The following is a 9,725-nucleotide window of genomic DNA, read 5'->3' as shown; positions in this document are numbered from 1 at the left end:
TTCAAACCAACCGAAGGAGATGATGAGGGTAGATAAGTGCTGGTCAGCATGTATTGCAGACCATAGAACTCTCCACATCAAATTAAATACTGAAAAGGCTCTTTAAACAGCTTTTCAGTAACTCCAGTTTTAGCTAGCAGAACACAAAATTAACCCTCTGAGGAACATTCAATGAAGGACTGGCTCTCTGTTGCATTTTGATTGGTAGATAAATCCATATTGTAGTGAAATGAGGCTAAATTAACATCCATCCCCAAATGATCCAATGTTCTCATCTGATGAATGCTCCCCGTGACTTTTCACTAAAGCCAAAAACTAATTTATCAAACCTATCTTGACACTGGTGAACCCTCCTGGTTTACAAATATTTGGCCTATATATGTAAGAATGTATGAATCAAAAACCACCAAATAGCAATCATGTGATATTTACTGGAACCTGTATTAGGTAGGCGTTGGGAAAACAAAAAAGGATTTATATATATTGCTGTCTTAAAAAGTCATCAACAGTAGAACAATTCCCTGAATATTAGACTAGGGAACTTAAGCAAAACCTATAAAATTTCTTTCTTTTTAATTTTGAAGTGAATTTTTCCTGTAAATACAGGAATCCCAGACTACTGGGTTATATTGTGGAGAAAGGCTGAGACCCTCCTCATCCCATTTCCTGTCAAATCTGATGCTTCATCTGACATTTCTTTGGCTTTGAAATCCCAATCAGGGCACAAAACAAGGCACAGAGCAAGTCATCTGAACAAAGTTGGTACATAATTATGTTGTCTTTTGAAATGACTTTCACCCCATTTAGGTATATTTATATGAGCATCAATTTAAAAAAAATAATAAAATCTTACTCAGCTACCTTTTACTTCAGAGTCTGGTGTTTTCTGCCATTGGCAGATGAGTAAGGAAAGAACTAAGCATAGGGGCTGAATAATCATTTCTTTCTCCTCTGTTACCCTCTTCGTCATCAGGAGGAAATTAGGATATGACACTTTATGATCTGATTTGATGACAAAAATTTAATTTAAAGGCTGAGATCTGAACATTGAGATTTGTGCTGTTGAGGATTTTACTTCAAGTTTGTTATCTTACTGATTCATACAGTTTATAATCAGAAACTCTGATTAAATTTTAGAAATGTTCTCTTTATATATTATTATTGATGCACTTGGACACAAATCATACTCAGGGTGCATATTTTGCTGATCATTAATACAGGCAGTGAAGAGAATGGATGCAGGTTTGTATTGAGTGTGTAACACATAAACTTTTAATATTACTCTTGAAAAGGTCTGAAAAAGTCAGAACCATATCAGGTCCCACATTTCAAACTTGCTGAAAACAATAGTATATTTTCCTACGAAATGTTCTGAGAGAAAGAAAAAGAAAGAAAGAAAGAAAGAAAGAAAGAAAGAAAGAAAGAAAGAAAGAAAGAAAGAAAGAAAGAAAGAAAGAAAGGAAGGAAGGAAGGAAGGAAGGAAGGAAGGAAGGAAGGAAGGAAGGAAGAAGAAAGAAAGAAAGAAAGAAAGAAAGAAAGAAAGAAAGAAAGAAAGAAAGAAAGAAAGAAAGAAAGAAAGAAAGAAAGAAAGAAAGAAAGAAAGAAAGAAAGAAAGGAAGAAAGGAAGGAAGGAAGGAAGGAAGGAAGGAAGGAAGAAAGAAAGAAAGAAAGAAAGAAAGAAAGAAAGAAAGAAAGAAAGAAAGAAAGAAAGAAAGAAAGAAAGAAAGAAAGAAAGAAAGAAAAAGAAAGAGAGAGAGAAAGAGAAAGAGAGAGAAAGAGAGAAGAAAGAGAGAAGAAAGAAAGAAAGAAAGAAAGGAAGGAAGGAGGGAAGGAAGGAGGGAAGGAGGGAAGGAGGGAAGGAAGGAAGGAAGGAAGGAAGGAAAGAAGAAAGGAAGGAAGGAAGAAAGGTAGAAAGAAAAAGAAAGAGAAAGAGAAAGGAAGGAAGGAAGAGAAAGAAAAAGGGAGGAAGGAAGGAAGAAGGAAAAAGGGAAGGGAAATAAGGGAAAGGAAAGAAGGAAGGAAAAAACAGGCAATAAAAATTAATGAAATTATAGGGAAACAATTAACTGTCAGCATTTTGCTGTCTTCTTTCAAGCACTCCCCATTTTAACTATTTTCATAGAAGGAGATTAGGCTCACAATATGAAGCTCACCACAAAAAGTAGTGATGCAGTTAGGGAAATAACTACACTAACAACTATTATGACAATCTTAATGAGTGAGAGAATTAGAATGCCTGTCTCGAATACAGGCAAGGGTTGGGAAGGAGGGGAGAGACATTGGTGGTGGGATGTACTAGTGAAGGAGGGTGTTCTGTTTATGACTGAAACCCAATCCTGCTTGTAGTCATGGTGCTTAAATAAAGATTTTATATATTTAAAAAAAAGAAAAGAAAAAGAAAAGACATTACTGTAAAAATGCCGAGAGACAAAAGAGTTGAGAGCTGAAAGGACCAGCTCACAATATAAAGCTTGCCACAAAGAGTGGTGAGTGCAGTTAGAGAAATAACTACACTGACAACTTTCATGACAATGTTAATGAGAGAGAGAAGTAAAATGCCTGTCTCTAATATTGGGGGGATGGCACACCAAGTAATGCTCATGGGTTACTTCTATCTCTGGGCTCATAATTACTCCTGGAAAGCTTGAGGTACCATATGGGATGCCCAGGATCAAACCGGATTTAGCTATCTATAAAGCAAATGTCCTTCCTATTGCTCCACATACCTTCATCTTCTTAAAGATGAGAAATGTTTTACTCATATTGTTGGCAAACTTAAAATAAATAAATGTCAGATTTACAAAGAAAAAATGTACGCAAATAATTACATATTTAGTGGGATAATACTATTCACTTTGAGTAGTTTTGTTAACTTGCATTTAAAAAATTAATCCTGATTGCCACTGTGGGGAACCACCTGCCCAGAAGACCTTATTGATATCATGTCAACAGAGGTGAGCAGTTCATGCCAATCAAGGGCAGATACTGATCTCTTATGTGCAAACATTGACACAGGTATCACATTGACCCTACATCGCTGCTGCCGGGAACCACCCTGCCCAGAAGAGTTCATTGACAGTATTTCAACAGAGGTGAAATGACCCACCCATGAAGGGTGGAGCCAGAGAATTACAGCTGCTCTGCTCTGCTTTATGGTTGTGCATATCTCCTAATCAATAAACCACAGCACAACACGTAGAAAATACCACACTACAAGGTGACAATGGGGAAACAACACTGGCTGCCACCATGATTAGAGAATGAAGATAGCAGCCCTGATGACCCAAAAAGTGCCAACGACTTATTTAGCCTCTCAGATAAGGAGTTTAGGAAAGCAATATGAAGGATATTCACAGAACTCAGAGAAAGCATAGAATGAGCTGAACAAATCACAAATAAGAATGAAGAGAATGGGGCTGGATCAGTGGCTCAGTGGTAGAGCATTTGCCTTGCATGCGGCTGATGCAGGATGAAACACTGTTTGACCCCCCAGCGTCTCATGTGGTCCCCCAAGCCAGGAGTAATTTCTGAGTCCATAGCCAGGAGTAACCCTTGAATGTCACCAGGTGTGGCTCAAAAAACAAAACAAAACAAACAAACAAAAAACAACCAAGAGGATATAAAAATAGATATAAAAGAAACCTCCAAACTGAAATAATAGGACTGAAAAACTTGGTAGGTGAAATGAAAACCTCACTGGATTGGTATGTGAAATAAAAACCTTACTTGAAAGCCTTTCCAACACAGTAATAGCAGTGGAGGATAGAATTAGTAAGCTGGAAGATGAAATGCATAACAACTCCATACAAAAGAAGAGATTAGAAAAGAGCCTTAAAACTAATGATCAGACAAGAGAAAAAATATTCAGAGAATGTGAACAGATTAAAATAGAAGTCTTTGATAAACTCAACAGAAACAACATAAGAATCATTGGAGTCCCAGATCCCAGGAAGAAAATCTACATGAAGAATCAACAGTCAAGGACATGATTACAGAGAAACTCTCAGGGATAAGACTGCATGCAACCGAATCCTGCATACCCAAAGAGTATTTGTTAAAGTGATCTAAAGAAAAGCACCCTATACACATCCTGGTCATAATGACAAATCCCATAGGTAGAAATAGAATACTGAAAGCAGCAAGATTAAAAGGAAAATTACATTCAAAGGCACATCCTTAAGATTTACAGTATACCTGTCATAAGAAAACCTCAAGCCCAGAAAGCCATGGTGGGATATAGTGACAAAACTCAACAAAATGAATGCTTTGCCTAAAATACTTTACCCAGACAGACTCACATTCAGGTTTGAAGGAAACACATATAGCTTCACAGATAAACAACAGCTCAGAAACTTTACAGGTTCAAAACCAGCCTTAAAAGACAAACTGAAAGGTCTACATTTAGACAAGACAGACCAATAGACACACAAAAGTCCTACATTAAGATGACACCGAATCCCATGACAATTATCTCAATGTTGCTGAACTAAGTGCAGCAGTTAAGAGACACATGGTGGCCAAAGTGAATCAAAAAGCTGAATTCAACATTCTGTTGCCTACAAAAATAGCTCTGAATAGTCAGAACAAACATAGGCTCAAAATCAAAGATTGAAGGACAATCATTCAAGCAAACAACTCCTTTAAAAAGCCAGAATAGGGCCTGGAGAGATAGCACAGCGGTGTTTGCCTTGCAAACAGCTGATCCAGGACCAAAGGTGGTTGGTTCGAATCCGGGTGTCCCATATGGTCCCCCGTGCCTGCCAGGAGCTATTTCTGAGCAGACAGCCAGGAGTAACCCCTGAGCACCGCCGGGAGTGGCCCAAAAACAAAAAACAAAAAACAAACAAACAAAAAAAGCCAGAATAGCCATATTAAAGTCAGATTACACAAAATTGAGACTTAGAAAAGTTATAAGGGACAAAGATAGACATTTCATAATAATCAATGGATAGAAACAACAGGAAAAAATCAGTTCCTCACACCCAATGAGGAACCAGCAAAATATTTAATACAATTTTTGGCAAATCTGAAAGAAGATATTAGTAGCAATATAACAATAATGGGAGACCTCAACACTGCCCTGTCATTCCTTAATAGGTCAACCAGGCTGAAACCTAACAAGAATATACTAGCTTTGAAAGGAAAAATGGAAGAAAATGAACTAGTGTATATATATATATAGGTATATATATAGGTATATATACATAATATAGGTATATATATATATACATAATATATACAATGTATATAGGTCTTTAGCCTCAGAAAACTGGATACACATTCTTCTCCAATGCACATGTGTCTTTGTTCAGGATAGAACACAAGCTGCGCCATTAAACACATCTCCATAAAGTCAAGAAGATAGAAATTGTACAGACAATATTCTCAGATCACAATGCACGAAAATTAGAAGTGTACTAGACTTCTAAGGGACACAGAAGAAAAACTTTAACACCTGGAAATTAAACAGCTCACCTGTGGTATTTAAGAAAAATAAAAGACAGTATGGTAGTAATATCCAGAGACAATAGAGATGAGAGCTGGAAGGACCAGCCCATGATGTGAAGCTTACCACAAAGATTGTTAAGTGCATTTAGAGATATAACTATACCAGGGGCCAGAGAGAAGCACAGCAATAGGTCATTTGCCTTGCATGCTGCCAACATGGGAGGGACCCGGTTCGATTACCAGCATTCTATTGGTCCCCAAGCCTGTCAGAGGCAATTTCTGAGTGCAGAGCCAGGAGTAACCCTGAGCACTGCCTGGTTTGGCTCAAAAACCAATCAATCAATAAATAAAGTTTAAAAAAGAGAGAGAAATAACTGCACCAACTATCATGACAATGGTAATGAGTGAAGACAGATAGGGTAAGAGGAGAAAAGAAATGGGGGCATTGGTGGTGGGAAGATTGCACTGGTGAATGGGGGTGTTCTTTTTTTATAACTGAAACCCAACTACAAATATGTTTGTAACCATGATGCTTATATAAAATATTAAATATAAAAATAAATTGAAAAAAAATCGATACCCAATTTACAACAAGCTAGACACAGAAGGGACCACTTATACTAGCAACCCGGGGAGGGGGGGCAAAAGAGGGGTGATATGGGATGCATGCTGGGAAGGAGTACAACATTGGTAGTGGGAATGCCCCTGATTCAATGTCATTATGTACCTAAAATACTACTGTGAATGATTTGTAAACCACTTTGGTCAAAATAAAAATTATTAATTAAAAAAAAAAGAAAAAATCCAAAATTGTTCTTATTTTTGTTCTGTGAACATCTCTGACTATATTCAATTTATCATCTTCTGCCTTCTCGTAAGGTGAAGGTGCTGGTCCATCACACAGGCTAGGCCAGTTAGGCCAACTGAGTTAAATGGTTTATGTCACTTAACAATTAAAAAAAATGTCCTGGGGGCCTGAAGTGCTAGCACAGTGGGTGAGACACTTGCCTTGCAATGGCCAACTTGGGTTAGATGCTTGTTCCCATATGGTCCTTCAAGTCTTCCAGGAATGATTTCTGAGTGCAGATCTAGGAGTAAACCCTGAGCACTGGTGGGTGTGGTCCCTCAAACAAATATCTTGGGCAAGTCATGTAGCATCTTCACACTTGGTTCCTCTTCTATATATGATCACAAGAGCAATGATAAGGGATTCAGCAAGCTAATGTATGTAATGGGCTCAGGACAGTGATGTGCCCATGACTGCTGGGTATGACGGAGGAAACCAACAGGCCCATATTTACAAAGGAATTATCTCCCCCATATTTATTTATTTATTTATTTTCTCATGAATAGTGTGGATGTTCAGGGCTCCTAAGACTATTCCCTCTGGTGTTTGGTAAGCCCTCTCCAGACTCCTGTGTTTCTGTCCAGGTCTGCTTGTCTCAATAATCCTGAATCTACTAGCTTCTGACTTCACAGGTCAGCCTTTCTTATTTCACAGCAACAAAATGGGAGATAGGAATTGCCAGCTGTCTGGCGTTTAATGGGGAAATTTTGTCCCCTCCCTTCCTACTTTTTTATTTTTTATAGTTCACCTATGGTACTCGTGTGTGATTGAATGCCTGTGCCGTGCACTATACTTGCCAACTCTATCTGCAGTAATTATTCTGTTTTAGTCCACTGCAATGTACCTGCCAACAATCTGAAATGTGCAGGTGGCGGCTCAGCTCTGCCTGCCTTGCATGCTCTCCTATTTGCATGCACCCTGCGGTGGCAACCGAGTGTGATGGCTCTGACACCATTTACAAAGGAGGCAATGACAGGACGCCAGGGCCCTGCAAGTGCCTCCTCTATTCACCATCCTGATGATGATGATGATGATGATGAAGATGAAGATGATGATTTTTGCATTCTCTTTTTCCCTTTCGTCAAAGAGGGACAAGGTAAGAGCCTACAGGCAGGTTGGTTTTAGTCTATTTTAAAATACTTGCATGATCCAGGAAAATAAATAAATATCCTTGTTCTTAGTGCTTCAGGAAGACTAGTTTCTCTTTTGTTCCCTTCCCTCCTCCTCCTCTTCTTTGACTCTGAACAATTTGACATAGCACAGTTTTCTGAGTCCTTTTTTTTTTTAATTACTCACAAGATCCCATTTTATTTTCCTGACTTTTGTCAACAGACACATTTTAAAACTGTAGTTCATGTTCCTTTTGAGAATGTGTCCTGTTGGGTTTTATGTTCACATGTTATTTTTTGTTCATCAATTCCTTACTCTTTATTTGCCCCATATCCTTGAGGCCTCAAAGTTGCCTAAGATTAATTGGAATAAAAATATTATTTGAAAAAATATTTATTATTTCAAAATTGTTCAGGTATATTCATTAGACTACTCTTGAATTATGAAAACTACAGTTTCCTTCACTCTGACAATAAAAATACCAACCATTAACTTGGCTGACTCTGAAACAACTGCCAGCAGCAACAGGACAAACCTAGTTCATGATCAAGAAAGAAAAGGAATCCAACTGTAAAGCAATATCTTTGGAGGCCTGAGCATCTCCAGTTTCTGAAATTATGATCTAAAGTGTGTAATTACTACATGTTTCCTCAATCTTTTCAAAAGTGTTAAGCTCTCCTTTCTATTCCTAAAAGACAAGAGGCCTCAGATATGTTCCGAGTTTATTTCTGATCATAAGTATGTGTAGATTACTTATCTTGTTTAATCTCCCTCGATTCTCAGAGTTCTTTGACATCAATTATCTTCCCTTAGTCATGAATCTTACCAGAAGTTCCCAAGTTATCTGTTCTACCATCCCTTTTTATAGAGAAAAATAGACAAAGAAAAACCATTCATAGCTAAAGAGATAGTACTAGACATGAGGTGAAAATAAATACCAACATTGTAAAATCACCACGCATGCATATTTCTAACCCCAGGCGGATGTGTCTGAAGCAGGTAGTGTAGTCATGAAGGATTAATAAAGCAAAACAGTCAAGAGAGAGTCTGGCTTCTCCTTTATGGTGTTTCTCTGAGTGTGTCAAACCAAACTCTTCTTTTTCTTTATTATCCAAAACAATTTCTTTTTGTTGTTGTTGTTTTGTTTTGTTTTGTTTTGGGGTTTTTGTTGTTTTGGGGTCACACCTGGAAGTGCTCAGGGATTACTCCTGGCTCTGTGCTCAGAAATTGCTCCTGGCAGGCACAGTGAACCATATGGGATGCTGGGATTCAAACCACTCTGCTTGCAAGGCAAATGCCCTACCACTGTGCTTTCTCTCCAGCCCCTTTTTCCAATGCAATTTCAACAAGGTGGGGAAGGGTATAGTGAGATCCACCTATCAAAAAGTTAGGTAAAAAGGAAAAAGAAAATTGGGGGAACACCTTTGTTTTGGGTTAATAGCTGGGTGTCCTCTTACAGTGAGGCACTTATTTTGCATCCAGCCTAGTTGAGTTACATTCGTGTCACTGTATATGGTGCCTTGAGTACAGAAACAAGAGTAAGCCTTAACCCAGCCAGTCCGTGCTTCCCTGGCAATCTTCCTTCTTTAAGTGAACAAATAACAAACACAGCCTCCTTCATTGCACCCCACACTCTCTTGGGGACAAGGACAGTATCTCCTAGCTTAGAGAGCATTGATCCACTTTCATTTTCTCTTAAGTTCATTTTGCTCTCCCAATTTTTTTTCTAATTTTTTTCTCCACTCTGTTTAACTTTCCTTTCCTTTTTTTCTGGTGACTTAAAAATTGTTTTTTATCTAAAGCATGTGATTTATAGCTATTTATAGTTGAATTTTGTACATACAATGTTTCTGCACCAATCCTACACCACCAATGTCAACTTCCCTCCATCAATATTCCAAGAGTCCATCCTATGCCACTACCACCCACTCACATACCCCTGCAGCCCGCCATAATAACTGAGACCTTTTTGAGTTTAGTTGTTAAATATTGGCTCTCAGAAGTTAAATGTTTTTAATAAATATAGTTGTTAATTGATTCAATGCGAGGTAGAGATAGAATACTGAAAACAGCAAGATTGATTTTCCTTTCTAATGCTTGCCTCAAATTTCTTTTCAACTCTCTCTCCAAGATATAATAAAATATTTGTTCATATGTTCCTCCTGGGAATAAAAAATATGTACCCAAATGTCCTTTTTCTTTCCAAGGTGCTCACAGATCAAAGTTTCTTAACTACCTGTTAGATTTATCAAAACTGAAAAATTTTATAACTTAAAGAAAAGGTTGGGTGTTTCTTTCTTTTTTTTGGGGGGGGGGTCAC

This window comes from Suncus etruscus, chromosome 13, assembly GCF_024139225.1.
Source record: "Suncus etruscus isolate mSunEtr1 chromosome 13, mSunEtr1.pri.cur, whole genome shotgun sequence".
In the NCBI taxonomy this organism is placed as follows: Eukaryota; Metazoa; Chordata; class Mammalia; order Eulipotyphla; family Soricidae; genus Suncus; species Suncus etruscus.
This window is presented reverse-complemented; position numbering follows the sequence as displayed.